This window comes from Rhinoderma darwinii (assembly GCF_050947455.1).
Source record: "Rhinoderma darwinii isolate aRhiDar2 chromosome 1 unlocalized genomic scaffold, aRhiDar2.hap1 SUPER_1_unloc_12, whole genome shotgun sequence".
Taxonomy (NCBI): Eukaryota; Metazoa; Chordata; class Amphibia; order Anura; family Rhinodermatidae; genus Rhinoderma; species Rhinoderma darwinii.
In genome coordinates this window covers 318,698-341,054 of record NW_027461648.1, presented here as the reverse complement: position 1 = coordinate 341,054, position 22,357 = coordinate 318,698, and the positions used below count along the sequence as shown (strand labels likewise).

Here is a 22,357-nt window from a genome sequence, read left to right as displayed (position 1 = left end):
ATAGTACAAAAGACCACAACTCACATACAGACAGTAGAAATACAAACTAAAGTCATTATAACAAATGATGGTGACTAGAAACTGCCAAGATGTTCCTCCCCCTGAGGGGTATATAAGGGCTTGACGTGGGGAAGAGAGGGATCTCCTGGATGTAGACTTTAATGAGAGCTGAAGCTGAGGCCAGCGCTCTGAGGAGTTTCCTGTATTTACCTGATATTGTGGACTGTGTGCTGTCCCTGCGTGGAGGGCGACCTGGTCTGTCAGCATTGGATACAATAAATCCTGTTGGAGTTGCCCTGTCTTCACTGGCTCTGTTGATCGTATATTAACCTAACGAACCCCATGACAACTGGTGTCAGAAGCGGGATCAACAGAGCGCAGCCCCATGGAGAACCACCCAGCGAATGAGTTCCGTAACTGGACCGTCCTTAGTCTCCAAGAACGAGCCCGAGAACTTGGACTTAACTACCAGTGACTATCTAAAAAGCCATTAATTGATCTACTGGTGAGTGCTAGCCAGATCACCTCCTCCCAGGTGGCTAATGGACATGCTCCAGAGACAGGGGCTCTTACCACTAAGAGCCAATGGTTGGTGTGGTAAGAGGAGGAAATGGCAGATCTGGGACCAGTCGTTACTCCGGAGTATCAGTTGGAAGCTGCTCGCATGGCAAAAAACAGAGACAAGCTGCAATGGAGGCTGAAAGAGGCTAGAATATTACCTGGGGTGAGAACCAGAGAATCCAGGAACCTTTACGGGTCATCCAGAAGTACTTCAAGACATTTTATGAGGTAACTGGGGATGTGGAAGGGTTTTTCTAGGACTTTGAACATCAGAGCGCCCTGCTGGATGTACCCACCTCTGATTGGATGCGTTTTATAGTGGGGCTCCTTGAAGGTGGAGCCGCAGAAGCATACCGGACCCTAGACGCACAGTGGAACCGGGACTAAAACATTGTGAAACAAACTATTTTGTATTACTATGTAGTCATGCCAGACTCACATCGGGCCCAATTCTGAGACCTTCCCTGTACTACTGGAGGATCTTTTAGGATGTATGCCCATAAAATGTCCCAGGCGTGTCGGAGATGGCTGGAAGTGGATTCACTGTGGAAGATATTCTGCATGGGTTCCAGTTTTAAGCCAAGTGCCCCCAGGAAATACGGAAATGGTTCCGGGAATGGGAGCCATCAACATTGAATAGAGCTGCAGCCCTGGCTGATGAGGCACTAACCATCAAACCTCAGTGGAGGAGTCTGCTGGACAATAAACCTCAGCCGAACCCAGCCCCCCGGGCACCTCCTGTCATATATGCCCCTCAACCCATCCGCAGGCCGATGACAACCAGGCCAAACAATCCGGGGACCCCACAATTCTGACCACGATATGGAAGGTTCTCAGAAAGTAAATGTTATAGGTGGGGTCAGCCGGGCCCTTTACAGTCCAGGTGCCCCTCAAGAAATCGAAGGGAGCTCCGATCTTTTCCCCCTCGCCCTCGGCATCTTGTGCACTCCATCCTGCCTGAGGAAGAGTTACCACCACCCCCACCAGAGTGGACTGCTGAACCATGGAGACACCCTCTGGCATGTATAGCATTCAACCCCTTACGCAAAGTTACCCAGAGCAAAGGCAGCGCCATCTGCAGGATGACACTGGGGCATTCCTGACCATTGCTGACCCCCGTGTTGTTCGGCCAGAGGCAATCGATCAAGGCCCAGGAATACCCATCGAACTTGTAGGGTGTACTCGCAAATATATCCAGAAGGCTGCTGTACATTTGAATTATGGTTACGGGGAAAGACTCTGGATTGGTGTTATGGGGGGACTCCTTGTGGATGTTCTCCTTGGGAATGACATTGGGGAATTACAGTGCCATTTTGTGGGAGCCGTCACCCGACACCAAGCTGCCCAAGCACAGAGAGTTTCGGAATTGACTGTGGAGCAGCCTCCAGGACCCCCAACCGAACTGGTAAGAGCTGCATCAACTGATTCTACATTGGGGGACTTTTGGGACCGAGAAGAGTTTAGGCAAGAAATAGAAGATGATCCGACCTTGGCAGCTATTAAACTAAGGGCAGAAACTGGGCAGGAGGGAAAGAATGGGGATAGGATCACCAGAGATAAGGGATTGTATTATCGTTTAGTAGAGGCCCGGGGTGGGATCATCCCTGAAGTGACTACCAAGCAACTCATTGTCCCTCAAAAGTATAGGCTGCAACTACTCCAACTGGCTCATGACATCCCCTTATTTAGACATAAAGGTAGGAAACGGACAGAGAAAAGACTCACCCACAACTTTTACTGGCCTGGCATTTCGCAATCGATAGTTCAATACTGCCGTACCTGTGATTTGTGCCAATGGATGCGACATCCAGGCGCCCGTCACAAGGTACCCATGCAACCCCTGCCAATCATTGAGGAGCCATTTCAGCTTTTAGCTGTAGATATAATAGGAACTCTAGTGCACCCCAGCAGAACAGGGAAACAGTATATCCTGACGGTGGTGGATTATGCCACCGGTATCCTGAGGCCGTGGCTCTGTCCAGCATTACAGCCATAAAGGTAGCAGAGGCTCTTGTTACCGTCTTCACCCGAGTAGGATTTCTCAGTGAAATACTATCAGATCAAGGGATCCAGTTCACGTCAGACTTGGTCCAGTTCCTGCGGCGTCCGAGCCATTCGCACCACCCCATACCACCCCGAACCAATGGACTGTGTGACCATTTTAATGGAACCCTAAAAATTTGCTACGTGCCTTTGCAGACACTGAACGGGACTGGGAGCAATACCTGCCACATCTCCTGTTTGCCTACCCAAGAGTCAACCGGATTTTCCCCTTTCGAACTGCTCTATGGTCGAAGGGTCCGTGGGGTCCTCACCCTTCTAAAGGAATACTGGGAGATATCACCGACACTGGAGTACCTGTCATTCCTTATGTTCTGGAATTTCGAGAACGCCTTACCCGACTAGTGACCTTGGCTAAAGAACGCCTGCAAGGGGCCCAGTATAGCCAGAAGACCTGGTATGATCGGAAAGCAAGGACCCGTGAATTTATTGAAGGGCAACAAGTGCTCATGATTATCGCTGCCCCTGCCAACAAGCTTCAAGCAACATGGGATGGCCCTTACCGAGTTATCCGAAAATGTAATGACACTAATTACGTCATTGCCATGAACCCTAGTGGCCGGCGACAAGAGACTGTCCACATCAACATGCTGAAAGATTACCACGACCGGTCCCTACCTGTTTTGGCCATTTGCTATCCCCCTAGTGATAAGGAAGGAGACAACTCCCTCCCGGACTTTCTACATCTGGCTCGAGCTGGGGGTACTCTGGACCAAGTGCCCCTGGGACCCCATCTGTTGAATATCCAAAAGGGTGATATTCTCGGCTTGCTGGGTCCGAGGGCTTCCGTGTTTTCCTCAGCGCCGGACGGACAACACTCACCACCACGTGGAAACTCCAGGACAACGCCCAATCCAGCAGGCCCGCTACCGAGTTCCTGAGGCCGTTCGGGACATGATCAAGAATGAACTGGCGGACATGAAACAACTTGGGATTATTAGGCCATCTCAGAGCCCCTGGGCCTCCCCTCTGATACTGGTGCCCAAAAAGGATGGCACAACGCGATTCTGCGTAGATTACCTGAGCCTAAATGATGCCATCAAATGTGACGAGTACCCTATGCCCCAGATTGATGATCTGTTGGATCGGCTGGCCAGTGTTTAATTTGTAACTACATAAGACTTGAGCAAGGGGTACTGGCAGATACCCCTAAAAGAGGACACCCGGAAGCGATCTGCATTTATTACCCCCTTTGGACTCTTGAGTTCCTGGGAATGCCCTTTGGGGTGAAAAATGCCCCAGCAACCTTCCAAAGATCGGTAGACCGGCTGTTAGAACAATGTCAGGACTTTGCCTGTGCATACTTGGATGATATTGCCATTTTCAGCACATCATGGGAGGAACATCTTAAACACTTAGGCATAGTGTTAGACCATATTCTTGCAGCAGGACTGACAATTCGTCCTGATAAATGCCAGTTGGGTATGGCTGAGGTGCAATATCTGGGGCACAGAGTAGGAGGGGGAACCTAAGACCTGAGCCTGCCAAGGTGGAAGCCATTAGCAACTGGCCTACCTCTAAAAATAAGAAACAAGTACTGGCCTTTTTGAGGACCGCCAGTTACTACCGAAAATGAGTTTCCGATTTCAGTTCCCTGGCAAAGCCCCTAAATGACCTGACCCGCAAAAACATGCCTAGTATGGTGAAGTGGACACCTGCCTGTGAGGAAGCCTTTATAGCATTAAAGACGGCTCTCACCACTGCCCCTGTCTTGGCCGCACCAGACTACAAGCACAGGTTCCTTGTGCAGACAGATGCATCCACCTACGGTATTGGAGCAGTTCTTAGCCAGATAAACGCGGCTGGGCTTGAACATCCAGTTGCTTTCATCAGTCGTAAACTACTAGATCGGGAAGTTGCCTGTGCCACTATTGAAAGACAGTGCCCTGCCATCGTATGGGCTCTCAAAATTACAGCCATACCTTTATGACAGAGACTTTACAATTGTAACGGATCACAATCCCCTCACATGGCTGAACCGAGGGTCAGGGGACAATGGACGATTACTGCAGTGGAGCCTGTCCTTACAACCTTACAGCTTCTCCATCCAATACAAACGGGGAAGCCAACACCAAAATGCTGATGGACTGTCCCTACAAGAAGAGCCATAGACCGCCCCCCCCCCCCCCTGCTGATCGAGGAACCCGGCAACTGTTGGGAATTATTTTGCGGTCATACAATGAACTATCAAAAGTAGATCAGTGTGCACTACGAAAAAAACACCCCGATCACCTAATTATATATATACATACGTATATATATATATATATATATATAAATATATATATATATATATATATATACATATATATATACAAACGAGGAAATAGACGCAGCACTCCAAAAGTAGTTGCAAAGATAGTGGTTTATTCACCCATGTACAGAAATAGCTACGTTTCAGTCCTCTCAGCAGGACCTTTGCCAAGCTTGACAAAGGTCCTGCTGAGAGGACTGAAACGTAGCTATTTCTGTACATGGGTGAATAAACCACTATCTTTGCAACTACTTTTGGAGTGCTGCGTCTATTTCCTCGTTTGTGTATCCAATTCAGGACCGTGTGGATGACGGTCAAGGACGCATAGCACCGTGATACTTGAACTCTCTGAAGTGCAACTTTTTTCTACCTAATATATATATATATATATATATATATATATATATATATATATATATATATATATATATATTATATAATAGATTAAGGTTAGGATTTAGGGCTGTAATAGCAGTACTATCTGTAAGGCTAGATCAGGGCTTCATTAGGGTTAGGGCTTTATTTTATTTTTACGTCTGTTATAAAAAACAAAAACGAAACAAGCAAAACAAAAAAAAAAGAAAAAAAAAAGTTTTAAGCTGGGTACCCACAGGGGCGGATACGCTACGTAAAAATCACGCAGCGTGTCCAACCTAGAACCCGCAGTATATTTCGTCCCAAAATCGCACTACATTGTGGTGCAGTTTTTCTAACGGAATATTCGCTGCGGAAAAAAGCCGTTCATACTTACACCCTCCCTCCTCTGATGTCCGCTCCAGCCTCTCTGGATGACATTGCAAGAACTGTGATGCTGCAGCCTGTGATTGGCTGCAGGGGTCATATGGGACGCAACGTCATCCCAGGAGGAAGGAGGGCATTTTGGGTAAGTATGTTTTTTTTTTCCGGAAGTGCGATCTTTACGATTACGCCGCAAAACTTGGCTTTCTGTTGCGGGTTTTGAATCCTCATTGAATTGAATGGGAATACTCGCAATGGAAAATCAACAATAACTCAGCATAATTTGACATGCTGCGGAATTAAATTCTGCACCGCAGGTAAATTTATTGACGTTTACACTGCAGGTTTTTTTCCGCAGCGTGGGCATGAGATTTGGTAAATCTCACCTACTTTGCTGCTACTGAAAATGCTGCGGAATTTCCGCTACGTGTAGGAACTCGGCCTTAGTGTTATTCTTAGGCTTACTTTAGGTTATATTAGGACGTATAGTGCTTGTGTATGTACCCACACATAATGTCTCAGAGAATGTACCGTGCGGAGCAAGCCTCACTATGCTTCGACAGTTCTGAGAGACCGACACCGCTTCAGAAGCGGAACCTTTTTCCGACAGTGGCGATTCCAATTCTACCACTGGACCCCATAGCCCTATGGTGGTAGATACAGCCGTCGCTGTCGAGGTGTCAAGTGCAGGGCCGAGTGTTGCAGTCCCTCCTGCAATGTGGGATCCCGCACTATAGTTTTCTCCCCAAGTACCCCAAATGGAAGCGACTCCAGGAATTAATGTCGATGTTGCAAATATTACAGCCTATGATTTTTTTTATTTATACGTATGTGATACAGTCCTACAATTAATTGTCCAGCAGACTAATCTTTATGCTATTTAATTTGTTCTGCAAAAGTCTGCACCTATGTACTTAAGAATGTGGAATGGCACAAGTGTCCCAGAAATTAAAATATTTTTAGGCATTACTCTCAATTTGGGTTTGGTTAAAAAAACAAAAACATCTGTCCGGTCCTACTGGACTTCTAGTGCTGTCCACGCTATCCCTGTATTTGTAGCAGTGATGTCCAGAAACCGCTATGAAGCCCTAATGCGGTTCATGTATTTTACCAAAAATTCCCAAGTCCCCCCAAGAAGTGACCCAGGCTGTGATTGGCTTAATAAATTAATGCCATTAATCGCCCTTCTAAGGGATTTATCTGTAGATGAATCACTTATGAGCTTTAAAGGCCGTATTTCTTTTTGTCAATTCATCCCCTCCAAACGAGCCAGATATGGGGTAAAAATGAAACAAATTTATTGGGGGTGTAGATCTTTCAGACCAGGTGCTTCAACCTTACCCGGTGAAGAAAAAATATGCCTAGTACAAAAAGGTGCCAATCTCCTTAATTCAGATTACTACGTATAACAGTTTTGTTCTTTTTAAAAAGGCCTAAGTAACGCTCACTTTTTTTCAGTACCAGGAGCAGGAGTTTTGATTCCACTATACCTGCGAGTCTGAATATGTGCGCAGACTTTCAGAGCGCCACTTTTTACACCCCGTCCCTTTCACCGAGACCCAAAAATATCTCCAAAAAAGGTGCCGGGTATGTAGTAAGCAGGGAAGGAGTAGGGATACCCGCTTTTACTCCCCATGTGTCTATCAAAACCAGGCCTTTGAAACTACCCCTCTTTCAAAACCAGATCACACAGATTACAATTACTAATATTAACACAAAAAAAAAAAAGGGGGTGTGGGTCTTTTTAGGGAGTCGATTTATTTATATTTTCTTTTTAGTTTGTGGGATTTCCAAGTAGGGAGGATTTCTTTTGGGAAAGGTCATAGAGCATATTTTTTCAGACCTTGAAACAAATTTTACTCTTTATGATTTTATTTATTTGTGGGTGATCAAGTCCTGGAATTACATTTTCCAGTACAAAATCCCACTGCTATCAATGGACCCCCAATGTCCCTGAACTAAATTTTTTGGGGGGAATTACATTATTAACCCCTTAAGGACGCATTTTTGAAATCTGACATATTTCACTTTATGTGGTAATAACGTCGGAATGCTTAAACCTATCCAAGCGATTCTGAGATTGTTTTCTCGTGACACATTGGGCTTTATGTTAGTGGCAAAATTTGGACGATATATTCAGTGTTTATTGGTGAAAAATTGCAAAATTTAGAGAAAATTTATAAAAAATAGCATTTTTCAAAATATAAATGCATCTGCTTGTAAAACAGACAGTTATACCACCCAAAATAGTTACTAGTTCACATTTCCCATATGTCTACTTTAGATTGGCATAGTTTTTTGAACATTCTTTTATTTTTCTTGGACGTTACAAGGCTTAGAACATAAACAGCAATTTCTCATATTTTTAAGAAAATTTCAAAAGCCCTTTTTTAAGGTACCTGTTCAGTTCCGAAGTGGCTTTGAGAGGCCTATGTATTAGAAACCCCCATAAAACACCCCATTTTGAAAACTAGACTCATCAAAGTATTCAAAACAGCATTTAGAAAGTTTATTTAACCCTTCAGGCATTTCACAGAAATTCAAGAAAAGTAGAGGTGAAATTTGCAAATTAAATTTTTCTTGCTGAATTTCAATTGTATAAAAAAAAATTCTGTAACACAGAAGGTTTTACCAGAAAAACAATACTAAATATGTTTTTGCCAGATTCTGCAGTTTTTAGAAATGTCCCACATGTGTCTCTAGTGCGCTCGTGGACTGAAACACAAGCCCCAGAAGCAAAGAAGCGCCTAGTGCATTTTGAGGCCTCTTTTTTATTAGAATATATTTTAGGCAGCATGCCAGGTTTGAAGAGGTGTTGAGGTGCCAAAACAGTAGGAATCCCCAAAAAGTGACCCCATTTCGGAAACTAAACCCCTCAAGGAATTCATTTATGGTTGTTGTTACCATTTTGACCCCACAGTTTTTACACAGCACGTATTTGAATTGGGCTATGAAATTAAAAAAATGTAATTTTTTCCAATAAGATGTCATTTTTTATCAAAATTTCTTATTTTCACAGGGAACAAAATACCCCATTTTGTTGCCCAATTTGTCCTGAGTGCAGCAATACCCCATTTGTGGTGATAAACTGCCGTTTGGGCCCATGGGTGGCCTTAGAAGGGAAGGAGCGCTGTGTGTTCTTTGGAGTGCAGATTTTGTTGGATTGGTTTTCGGGTGCCATGTCGCTTTTGCAGAGCCCCAGAGGTATCAAAGCAATGAAAACCCACCAGAAGTGACCCCATTTTGGAAACTACACCCCTCAAGGAATTAATTGATGGGTATTGTGACCATTAAGACCCCATAGTTTCTTCACAGAACTTATTTGAATTGGGCTGGGAATTTAAAAAATATATATATTTTCCAATAATATGTAGTTTTAGCTAAAAATTTCTTATTTTCACAAGAAATAAAACACTCCATTTTGTTGCCCAATTTGTCCTGAGTGCAGCAATACCCCATTTGTGGTGCTAAACTGCCGTTTGGGCCCATAGGGGGGCTTAGAAGGAAAGGAGCACTATTTGTTCTTTGGAGTCCAGATTTTGCTGGATTGGTTTTCGGGTGCCATGTCGCATTTGCAGAGCCCCAGAGATATCAAAGCAATGAAAACCCACCAGAAGTGACCCCATTTCGGAAACTACACCCCTCAAGGAATTAATTTATGGTTGTTGTTACCATTTTGACCCCACAGTTTTTACACAGCACGTATTTGAATTGGGCTGTGAAATGAAAAAAAAAAAAATTTTTTCCAATAAGATGTCATTTTTCATCAACATTTCTTATTTTCACAAGGAACAAAATACCCCATTTTGTTGCCCAATTTGTCCTGAGTGCAGCAATAACCCATTTGTGGTGATAAACTGCCGTTTGGGCCCATGGGTGGCCTCAGAAGGGAAGGAGCGCTGTGTGTTCTTTGGAGTGCAGATTTTGCTGGATTGGTTTTCGGGTGCAATGTCGCATTTGCAGAGCCCCAGAGGTATCAAAGCAATGGAAACCCACCAGAAGTGACCCCATTTTGGAAACTACACCCCTCAAGGAATTAATTGATGGGTAATGTGACCATTTAGACCCCATAGTTTCTTCACAGAACTTATTTGAATTGGGCTGGGAATTTAAAAAAAATATATATTTTCCAATAATATGTAGTTTTAGCTAAAAATTTCTTATTTTCACAAGAAATAAAACACTCCATTTTGTTGCCCAATTTGTCCTGAGTGCAGCAATACCCCATTTGTGGTGCTAAACTGCCGTTTGGGCCCATAGGGGGGCTTAGAAGGAAAGGAGCACTATTTGTTCTTTGGAGTCCAGATTTTGCTGGATTGGTTTTCGGGTGCCATGTCGCATTTGCAGAGCCCCAGAGGTATCAAAGCAATGGAAACCCACCAGAAGTGACCCCATTTTGGAAACTACCCCCTCAAGGAATTCATTTATTGGGGTTGTGACCATTTTGACCCCATAGTTTTTTCACATAACTTATTTGAATTGGGCTGGGAATTCAAACAAAATTTATTTTTTCCAATAATATGTAGTTTTGGCTGAAAATTTCTTATTTTCACAAGAAATAAAATACCCCATTTTGTTGCCCAATTTGTCCTGAGTGCGGCAATGCCCAATTTGTGGTGATAAACTGACGTTTGGGACCATGGGAGGGCTCAGAAGGAAAGGACCACCATTTGGCCTACTGGGGATTTTCTGGTGCGAAGTCATGTATGCAGAAGCCCCTGAGGTAACAGTACAGTTGAAACCTCCAAGAAGTGACCCCATTTTAAAAACTACACCCCTTAAGGCATTCATTTAGAGGTGTAGTGAGCATTTTGACCGGAGACATACACCCTATAAACTGTAATGTGTGTTCCCACGGGTATGGCAATACCCTACATGTGGCTGTTATCAGCTGCCTGGGCATGCAGCAGGGCTCAGAGGGGAAAGGGGGGATAAGCTGTGCGGAGTGCATCAGGGTAAGTAAAACTGGGGTAGATTAAAAATCAAGGGATGTGTAATGACAAGGTAGGGAGACAGACAGGTGAGCCCTAATCTACCCGCCACTCAGTCCCTGCCTACTTGCAACGACCCGTCCTAAGCGACAGGGTACAACTGGGCGACGGTCCCTACGCTCAGTAAGTGCAAGACAGACAAAACAGACAGGGGTACACAGAAGATAGGGAAACGGGGCAGCTGCCCACGGAGACACCGTGAGCAACAAGAGTGGTGAACGAGCCGAGTCAAACAAGGAGTGAGCAAGGTACAAAACGCTGAGCAGGAGAGTTGTCAGAAAGCCAAGGTCAATAACAAGCAGAGGATCAGTAGTACAAGCAGCAGCAGCAGCAAGCCAGGAAACAAGCATAGAAGAATCACAGGCAAAGGAGGAACAGGAAAGGCAGCTATAAATAGACAGTGGGCGGGAACTAGCTCCGTCTGGCCAGGCTGTGATAGGCTCTCCCACTCCTAAGCCTGACATCCTGAGTGGTGGAAGATGGAGTCAGTCTCACAGACATAGGAGCAGGTGCAGACTGATTGCCCACGGGCGTCGACACAGAACCTGTGTCTGGCAAATCCTTTACAGGATGTATGATAAATTTTTAAGCACTCTTTCATATGGAGCCTTAGTTTTTCGGGACACGTGTCACATTGATATATTGTGTCCTTCCTTATCCCCCTCTTATAGCAGACTTTGTACCTCTTTTCACTTTTTCCTTTCTTGCCAGTTTGGGGAACTTCTCCTGGAAAGTGTTGCCCTGGTATGATGCGTGTGGCCATGCTTCCAGAAGTACTGGGTGCCCCCCCCCTTCTTGGTCCCTAAAAATTAGTTTCTTGATAACCACCTCTTGAAATTTCAGGAAAGTTCCCCTCTGGCCTGTACATCGACGTAACACGTACACATTGTACAATGCCATCTGTATGATGTGCACGGCCAGCTTCTTATACCACACCGCATGGCGCTGTAGGGCTTCAGGGCTTGATCTAACAAGTCCACCCCTCCCATGTACCTACTGTAGTCCAGGATGCAGTCTGGTTTAGGGGTCTTTGTACTGGTACCTCGTACAGGTACATGGGTACTGGTGTGACATCTCTCTTGTCCTTGTACTTGACACACAATATGTTGCTGCTAGATTGTGCCCTGCTCTCACCCCCTCTGAGTGTTTGCCCAAGCAGAGTCTTAGGGAGGCCTCTCAGATTTCTTCTAGCGGTGCCGCATGACTTCTGGAAGCGAGGCAGTTGAAGAGAGGGACGCTGGTATAAAAATTATCCAGGTAGAGGTGGTAACCCTGGTCTAGCAGTGGGTGCACCAAATCCCACACAATTTTTGCATTAACTCCCAGTAAGTGGGGGGAGGGCATTCTGGGGGCTGAATACTGGTGTCCTTCCCTTCATATATCCTAAATTTGTAGGTATACCCTGATGCACTCTCGCACCGCTTATACATCTTCACGCCATACCTTGCCCTCTTACCCGGCAGGTACTCGCGGAATTGAAGCCTCCCTTTAAAATGTACCAAGGACTCCTCAATAGAAATAAACGTCTCGGTGGTGTATGCTTGGGAAAACCGGACACTGACACGGTCTAATAGGGGTCTCCGTTTATACAAACGGGCATAACTGGGTTCGTCTTGGAGTAGGCAATGCTCATCAGGAGAAGCAAATTATTGCCTTATTTTTTTTTTTTTTTTAGGTTCCACTTCATTTCTGAAGTTGCTTTGAGGGGCCCATATATTAGACACCCCTATGAAACACCCCATTTTAGAAACTAGACCCCTCAAAGTATTCACAACAGCATTTAGAAAGTTTATGAACCCTTTAGGTGTTTCACAGGAATTTAGAGCAAAGTAGAGGTGAAATTTACATATTTATTTTTGTCAGAAAATCCTTTTTATGCAATTTTTTTTCTATAACACAAAAGGTTTTACCAGAGAAACGCAACTCAATACTTATTGCCCAGATTCTGCAGTTTTGAGAAATATCCCACATGTGGCTCTAGTGCGGTAATGGACTGAAGCACTGGCCTCAGAAGCAAAGGAGCACCTAGTGGATTTTGAGGCCTCCTTTTTATTAGGCACCATGTCCGGTTTGAAAAGGTCTTGTGGTGCCAAAACAGTGGAAACCCCCCAAAAGTGACCCCATTTTGGAAACTAGACCCCTTGAGGAATTCATTGCAGTTTTCATGGGGTGCATGCGACTTTTTGATCAGTTTTTATTCTATTTTTTTTACAGCGTTCACCGTGCGCTATAAATGACATATTCACTTTATTCTGCGGGGCGATACGATTACGGCGATACCGGATGTTTATAGTTTTTTTATGTCTTATGGCGTTTGCACAATAAAATACGTTTTGGAAAAAATCATTCCCTTTTTGTGTTACCTTATTCTAAGAGCCAGAACTTTTTTATTTTTCCATCAAGAAAGCCGTGCGAGGACTTATTTTTTGCGTAACGAACTGTAGTTTCGATCAGGACCATTTTTAGGTACATGCGACTTTTTGATCTCTTTTTATTCCATTTTTTGGGAGGTGAAGTGACCAAACAATTGTGATTTTGGTACGGTCTATTATTATTTTCTTTTACGGCTTTCACCGCGCGGGATAAATAACGAAATAATTTTGTAGTTCAGGCCGTTACGGACGCGGCGATACCAATTATGTATAGTTTATTTGTTTGTTTATATATTTTTATTAATAATAAAGGACTGATAAGGGAAAAAGGGGGGATTTTTACTTTTAATAGTTTTAAAACTTTTATTTTCTTATTTTTACACATCTTTTTTTTACTTTATTACTTTGTCCCACTAGGGGACTTGAGGGCAGGAGGCCCTGATCGCTATTCTAATACACTGCACTACATGCGTAGTGCAGTGTATTGGAGTGGTCAGCTACTCACTGACAGCAAGAATAGTGGGTCCTGACTTCGTCAGGACCCACTAGGCTTCCGTCGATGGCATAGCCGGACGCCATTATAAGTGCCCTATCTCCTATATAAGTAAAGAGGCTGTCACCACATTATAAGTGTCCTATCTCCTATATAAGTAAAGAGGCTCTGTCACCACATTATAAGTGCCCTATCTCCTATATAAGTAAAGAGGCTCTGTCTCCACATTATAAGTGCCCTATCTCCTATATAAGTAAAGAGGCTGTCACCACATTATAAGTGTCCTATCTCCTATATAAGTAAAGAGGCTCTGTCACCACATTATAAGTGCCCTATCTCCTATATAAGTGAAGAGACTCTGTCACCACATTATAAGTGCCCTATCTCCTATATAAGTAAAGAGGCTCTGTCACCACATTATAAGTGCCCTATCTCCTATATAAGTAATGAGACTCTGTCACCACATTATAAGTGTCCTATCTCCTATATAAGTAAAGAGACTCTGTCACCACATTATAAGTGCCCTATCTCCTATATAAGTAAAGAGGCTCTGTCACCACATTATAAGTGCCCCATCTCCTATATAAGAAAAGAGGCTCTGTCACCACATTATAAGTGCCCTATCTCCTATATAAGTAAAGAGGCTCTGTCACCACATTATAAGTGTCCTATCTCCTATATAAGTAAAGAGACTCTGTCACCACATTATAAGTGCCCTATCTCCTATATAAGTAATGAGGCTCTGTCACCACATTATAAGTGCCCTATCTCCTATATAAGTAAAGAGGCTCTGTCACCACATTATAAGTGCCCTATCTCCTATATAAGTAAAGAGGCTCTGTCACCACATTATAAGTGCCCTATCTCCTATATAAGTAAAGAGACTCTGTCACCACATTATAAGTGCCCTATCTCCTATATAAGTAAAGAGGCTCTGTCACCACATTATAAGTGTCCTATCTCCTATATAAGTAAAGAGGCCCTGTCACCACATTATAAGTGCCCTATCTCCTATATAAGTAAAGAGACTCTGTCACCACATTATAAGTGCCCTATCTCCTATATAAGTAAAGAGACTCTGTCACCACATTATAAGTGTCCTATCTCCTATATAAGTAAAGAGGCTCTGTCACCACATTATAAGTGCCCTATTTCCTATATAAGTAAAGAGACTCTGTCACCACACTATACGTGCCCTATCTCCTATATCAGTAAAGAGGCTGTCACCACATTATAAGTGCCCTATCTCCTATATAAGTAAAGAAGCTCTGTCACCACATTATAAGTGTCCTATCTCCTATATAAGTAAAGAGGCTGTCACCACATTATAAGTGCCCTATCTCCTATATAAGTAAAGAGGCTCTGTCACCACATTATAAGTGCCCTATCTCCTATATAAGTAAAGAGGCTCTGTCACCACATTATAAGTGCCCTATCTCCTATATAAGTAAAGAGACTCTGTCACCACATTATAAGTGTCCTATCTCCTATATAAGTAATGAGACTCTGTCACCACATTATAAGTGTCCTATCTCCTATATAAGTAAAGAGGCTCTGTCACCACATTATAAGTGTCCTATCTCCTATATAAGTAAAGAGGCTCTGTCACCACATTATAAGTGCCCTATCTCCTATATAAGTAAAGAGGCTCTGTCACCACATTATAAGTGTCCTATCTCCTATATAAGAGGCTCTGTCACCACATTATAAGTGTCCTATCTCCTATATAAGAGACTCTGTCACCACATTATAAGTGTCCTATCTCCTATATAAGTAAAGAAGCTCTGTCACCACATTATAAGTGTCCTATCTCCTATATAAGTAAAGAGACTCTGTCACCACATTATAAGTGCCCTATCTCCTATATAAGTAAAGAGACTCTGTCACCACATTATAAGTGTCCTATCTCCTATATAAGTAAAGAGGCTCTGTCACCACATTATAAGTGCCCTATCTCCTATATAAGTAAAGAGGCTCTGTCACCACATTATAAGTGTCCTATCTCCTATATAAGTAAAGAGGCTCTGTCACCACATTATAAGTGTCCTATCTCCTATATAAGTAAAGAGACTCTGTCACCACATTATAAGTGCCCTATCTCCTATATAAGTAAAGAGACTCTGTCACCACATTATAAGTGTCCTATCTCCTATATAAGTAAAGAGGCTCTGTCACCACATTATAAGTGTCCTATCTCCTATATAAGTAAAGAGACTCTGTCACCACATTATAAGTGCCCTATCTCCTATATAAGTAAAGAGGCTGTCACTACATTATAAGTGTCCTATCTCCTATATAAGTAAAGAGACTGTCACCACATTATAAGTGTCCTATCTCCTATATAAGTAAAGACTCTGTCACCACATTATAAGTGCCCTATCTCCTATATAAGTAAAGAGACTCTGTCACCACATTATAAGTGCCCTATCTCCTATATAAGTAAAGAGGCTCTGTCACCACATTATAAGTGTCCTATCTCCTATATAAGTAAAGAGGCTCTGTCACCACATTATAAGTGTCCTATCTCCTATATAAGTAAAGAGACTCTGTCACCACATTATAAGTGCCCTATCTCCTATATAAGTAAAGAGGCTGTCACTACATTATAAGTGTCCTATCTCCTATATAAGTAAAGAGACTGTCACCACATTATAAGTGTCCTATCTCCTATATAAGTAAAGACTCTGTCACCACATTATAAGTGCCCTATCTCCTATATAAGTAAAGAGACTCTGTCACCACATTATAAGTGCCCTATCTCCTATATAAGTAAAGAGGCTCTGTCACCACATTATAAGTGTCCTATCTCCTATATAAGTAAAGAGGCTCTGTCACCACATTATAAGTGCCCTATCTCCTATATAAGTAAAGAGACTCTGTCACCACATTAGAAGTGTCCTATCTCCTATATAAGTAAAGAGACTCTGTCACCACATTATAAGTGCCCTATCTCCTATATAAGTAAAGAGACTCTGTCACCACATCATTATAAGTGTCCTATCTCCTATATAAGTAAAGAGGCTCTGTCACCACATTATAAGTGCCCTATCTCCTATATAAGTAAAGAGGCTCTGTCACCACATTATAAGTGCCCTATCTCCTATATAAGTAAAGAGACTCTGTCACCACATTATAAGTGCCCTATCTCCTATATAAGTAAAGAGGCTCTGTCACCACATTATAAGTGTCCTATCTCCTATATAAGTAAAGAGGCTCTGTCACCACATTATAAGTGCCCTATCTCCTATATAAGTAAAGAGACTCTGTCACCACACTATACGTGCCCTATCTCCTATATAAGTAAAGAGGCTGTCACCACATTATAAGTGCCCTATCTCCTATATAAGTAAAGAAGCTCTGTCACCACATTATAAGTGTCCTATCTCCTATATAAGTAAAGAGGCTGTCACCACATTATAAGTGCCCTATCTCCTATATAAGTAAAGAGGCTCTGTCACCACATTATAAGTGCCCTATCTCCTATATAAGTAAAGAGGCTCTGTCACCACATTATAAGTGCCCTATCTCCTATATAAGTAAAGAGACTCTGTCACCACATTATAAGTGTCCTATCTCCTATATAAGTAATGAGACTCTGTCACCACATTATAAGTGTCCTATCTCCTATATAAGTAAAGAGGCTCTGTCACCACATTATAAGTGTCCTATCTCCTATATAAGTAAAGAGGCTCTGTCACCACATTATAAGTGCCCTATCTCCTATATAAGTAAAGAGGCTCTGTCACCACATTATAAGTGTCCTATCTCCTATATAAGAGGCTCTGTCACCACATTATAAGTGTCCTATCTCCTATATAAGAGACTCTGTCACCACATTATAAGTGTCCTATCTCCTATATAAGTAAAGAAGCTCTGTCACCACATTATAAGTGTCCTATCTCCTATATAAGTAAAGAGACTCTGTCACCACATTATAAGTGCCCTATCTCCTATATAAGTAAAGAGACTCTGTCACCACATTATAAGTGTCCTATCTCCTATATAAGTAAAGAGGCTCTGTCACCACATTATAAGTGCCCTATCTCCTATATAAGTAAAGAGGCTCTGTCACCACATTATAAGTGTCCTATCTCCTATATAAGTAAAGAGGCTCTGTCACCACATTATAAGTGTCCTATCTCCTATATAAGTAAAGAGACTCTGTCACCACATTATAAGTGCCCTATCTCCTATATAAGTAAAGAGACTCTGTCACCACATTATAAGTGTCCTATCTCCTATATAAGTAAAGAGGCTCTGTCACCACATTATAAGTGTCCTATCTCCTATATAAGTAAAGAGACTCTGTCACCACATTATAAGTGCCCTATCTCCTATATAAGTAAAGAGGCTGTCACTACATTATAAGTGTCCTATCTCCTATATAAGTAAAGAGACTGTCACCACATTATAAGTGTCCTATCTCCTATATAAGTAAAGACTCTGTCACCACATTATAAGTGCCCTATCTCCTATATAAGTAAAGAGACTCTGTCACCACATTATAAGTGCCCTATCTCCTATATAAGTAAAGAGGCTCTGTCACCACATTATAAGTGTCCTATCTCCTATATAAGTAAAGAGGCTCTGTCACCACATTATAAGTGTCCTATCTCCTATATAAGTAAAGAGACTCTGTCACCACATTATAAGTGCCCTATCTCCTATATAAGTAAAGAGGCTGTCACTACATTATAAGTGTCCTATCTCCTATATAAGTAAAGAGACTGTCACCACATTATAAGTGTCCTATCTCCTATATAAGTAAAGACTCTGTCACCACATTATAAGTGCCCTATCTCCTATATAAGTAAAGAGACTCTGTCACCACATTATAAGTGCCCTATCTCCTATATAAGTAAAGAGGCTCTGTCACCACATTATAAGTGTCCTATCTCCTATATAAGTAAAGAGGCTCTGTCACCACATTATAAGTGCCCTATCTCCTATATAAGTAAAGAGACTCTGTCACCACATTAGAAGTGTCCTATCTCCTATATAAGTAAAGAGACTCTGTCACCACATTATAAGTGCCCTATCTCCTATATAAGTAAAGAGACTCTGTCACCACATCATTATAAGTGTCCTATCTCCTATATAAGTAAAGAGGCTCTGTCACCACATTATAAGTGCCCTATCTCCTATATAAGTAAAGAGGCTCTGTCACCACATTATACGTGCCCTATCTCCTATATAAGTAAAGAGGCTGTCACCACATTATAAGTGCCCTATCTCCTATATAAGTAAAGAAGCCCTGTCACCACATTATAAGTGTCCTATCTCCTATATAAGTAATGAGACTCTGTCACCACATTATAAGTGTCCTATCTCCTATATAAGTAAAGAGGCTCTGTCACCACATTACAAGTGCCCTATCTCCTATATAAGTAATGAGACTCTGTCACCACATTATAAGTGTCCTATCTCCTATATAAGTAAAGAGGCTCTGTCACCACATTATAAGTGTCCTATCTCCTATATAAGTAAAGAGGCTCTGTCACCACATTATAAGTGCCCTATCTCCTATATAAGTAAAGAGGCTCTGTCACCACATTATAAGTGTCCTATCTCCTATATAAGAGACTCTGTCACCACATTATAAGTGTCCTATCTCCTATATAAGTACAGAAGCTCTGTCACCACATTATAAGTGCCCTATCTCCTATATAAGTAAAGAGACTCTGTCACCACATTATAAGTGTCCTATCTCCTATATAAGTAAAGAGACTCTGTCACCACATTATAAGTGCCCTATCTCCTATATAAGTAAAGAGACTCTGTCACCACATTATAAGTGCCCTATCTCCTATATAAGTAAAGAGGCTCTGTCACCACATTATAAGTGCCCTATCTCCTATATAAGTAAAGAGACTCTGTCACCACATTAGAAGTGCCCTATCTCCTATATAAGTAAAGAGACTCTGTCACCACATTATAAGTGTCCTATCTCCTATATAAGTAAAGAGACTCTGTCACCACATTATAAGTGCCCTATCTCCTATATAAGTAAAGAGACTCTGTCACCACATTAGAAGTGTCCTATCTCCTATATAAGTAAAGAGACTCTGTCACCACATTATAAGTGCCCTATCTCCTATATAAGTAAAGAGGCTCTGTCACCACATTATAAGTGCCCTATCTCCTATATAAGTAAAGAGGCTGTCACCACATTATAAGTGCCCTATCTCCTATATAAGTAAAGAGGCTCTGTCACCACATTATAAGTGTCCTATCTCCTATATAAGTAAAGAGGCTCTGTCACCACATTATAAGTGTCCTATCTCCTATATAAGTAAAGAGGCTCTGTCACCACATTATAAGTGTCCTATCTCCTATATAAGTAAAGAGGCTCTGTCACCACATTACAAGTGCCCTATCTCCTATATAAGTAAAGAGACTCTGTCACCACATTATAAGTGCCCTATCTCCTATATAAGTAAAGAGGCTCTGTCACCACATTATAAGTGTCCTATCTCCTATATAAGTAAAGAGGCTGTCACCACATTATAAGTGTCCTATCTCCTATATAAGTAAAGAGACTCTGTCACCACATTATAAGTGCCCTATCTCCTATATAAGTAAAGAGACTCTGTCACCACATTATAAGTGTCCTATCTCCTATATAAGTAAAGAGACTCTGTCACCACATTATAAGTGTCCTATCTCCTATATAAGTAAAGAGACTCTGTCACCACATTATAAGTGTCCCATCTCCTATATAAGTAAAGAGACTCTGTCACCACATTATAAGTGCCCTATCTCCTATATAAGTAAAGAGACTCTGTCACCACATTATAAGTGTCCTATCTCCTATATAAGTAAAGAGGCTGTCACCACATTATAAGTGCCCTATCTCCTATATAAGTAAAGAGGCTCTGTCACCACATTATAAGTGTCCTATCTCCTATATAAGTAAAGAGCCTCTGTCACCACATTATAAGTGTCCTATCTCCTATATAAGTAAAGAGACTCTGTCACCACATTATAAGTGTCCTATCTCCTATATAAGTAAAGAGGCTCTGTCACCACATTATAAGTGTCCTATCTCCTATATAAGTAAAGAGGCTGTCACCACATTATAAGTGCCCTATCTCCTATATAAGTAAAGAGCCTCTGTCACCACATTATAAGTGCCCTATCTCCTATATAAGTAAAGAGGCTCTGTCACCACATTATAAGTGCCCTATCTCCTATATAAGTAAAGAGGCTCTGTCACCACATTATAAGTGCCCTATCTCCTATATAAGTAAAGAGGCTCTGTCACCACATTATAAGTGCCCTATCTCCTATATAAGTAAAGAGACTCTGTCACCACATTATAAGTGCCCTATCTCCTATATAAGTAAAGAGACTCTGTCACCACATTATAAGTGTCCTATCTCCTATATAAGTAAAGAGGCTCTGTCACCACATTATAAGTGCCCTATCTCCTATATAAGTAAAGAGGCTCTGTCACCACATTATAAGTGCCCTATCTCCTATATAAGTAAAGAGGCTGTCACCACATTATAAGTGTCCTATCTCCTATATAAGTAAAGAGACTCTGTCACCACATTATAAGTGTCCTATCTCCTATATAAGTAAAGAGGCTCTGTCACCACATTATAAGTGTCCTATCTCCTATATAAGTAAAGAGGCTGTCACCACATTATAAGTGTCCTATCTCCTATATAAGTAAAGAGGCTCTGTCACCACATTATAAGTGTCCTATCTCCTATATAAGTAAAGAGGCTCTGTCACCACATTATAAGTGTCCTATCTCCTACATAAGTAAAGAGGCTCTGTCACCACATTATAAGTGCCCTATCTCCTATATAAGTAAAGAGGCTCTGTCACCACATTATAAGTGTCCTATCTCCTACATAAGTAAAGAGACTCTGTCACCACATTATAAGTGTCCTATCTCCTATATAAGTAAAGAGGCTCTGTCACCACATTATAAGTGCCCTATCTCCTATATAAGTAAAGAGGCTCTGTCACCACATTATAAGTGTCCTATCTCCTACATAAGTAAAGAGACTCTGTCACCACATTATAAGTGTCCTATCTCCTATATAAGTAAAGAGGCTCTGTCACCACATTATAAGTGCCCTATCTCCTATATAAGTAAAGAGGCTCTGTCACCACATTATAAGTGCCCTATCTCCTATATAAGTAAAGAGGCTGTCACCACATTATAAGTGTCCTATCTCCTACATAAGTAAAGAGACTCTGTCACCACATTATAAGTGTCCTATCTCCTATATAAGTAAAGAGGCTCTGTCACCACATTATAAGTGCCCTATCTCCTATATAAGTAAAGAGGCTCTGTCACCACATTATAAGTGCCCTATCTCCTATATAAGTAAAGAGGCTGTCACCACATTATAAGTGTCCTATCTCCTATATAAGTAAAGAGGCTCTGTCACCACATTATAAGTGCCCTATCTCCTATATAAGTAAAGAGGCTCTGTCACCACATTATAAGTGTCCTATCTCCTATATAAGTAAAGAGGCTCTGTCACCACATTATAAGTGTCCTATCTCCTATATAAGTAAAGAGGCTCTGTCACCACATTATAAGTGTCCTATCTCCTATATAAGTAAAGAGGCTCTGTCACCACATTATAAGTGTCCTATCTCCTATATAAGTAAAGAGGCTCTGTCACCACATTATAAGTGTCCTATCTCCTATATAAGTAAAGAGGCTCTGTCACCACATTATAAGTGCCCTATCTCCTATATAAGTAATGAGGCTCTGTCACCACATTATAAGTGTCCTATCTCCTATATAAGTAAAGAGGCTCTGTCACCACATTATAAGTGCCCTATCTCCTATATAAGTAAAGAGGCTCTGTCACCACATTATAAGTGCCCTATCTCCTATATAAGTAAAGAGGCTCTGTCA

At 41.8% G+C, this 22,357-nt stretch overlaps 2 protein-coding genes across 3 annotated transcripts in view; one reads left to right on the top strand and one right to left on the bottom strand.

The window, feature by feature from the left end:
- The window catches only part of LOC142669034 (gastrula zinc finger protein XlCGF66.1-like), a 351,749-nt gene that overhangs the window by 43,948 nt on the left and 285,444 nt on the right, over window positions 1-22,357 (top strand). The window lies entirely within an intron of this gene.
- LOC142669030 (uncharacterized) overlaps window positions 1-22,357 on the bottom strand; it is a 51,574-nt gene that overhangs the window by 1,441 nt on the left and 27,776 nt on the right. The gene's annotated exons all lie outside the window — the stretch shown is intronic.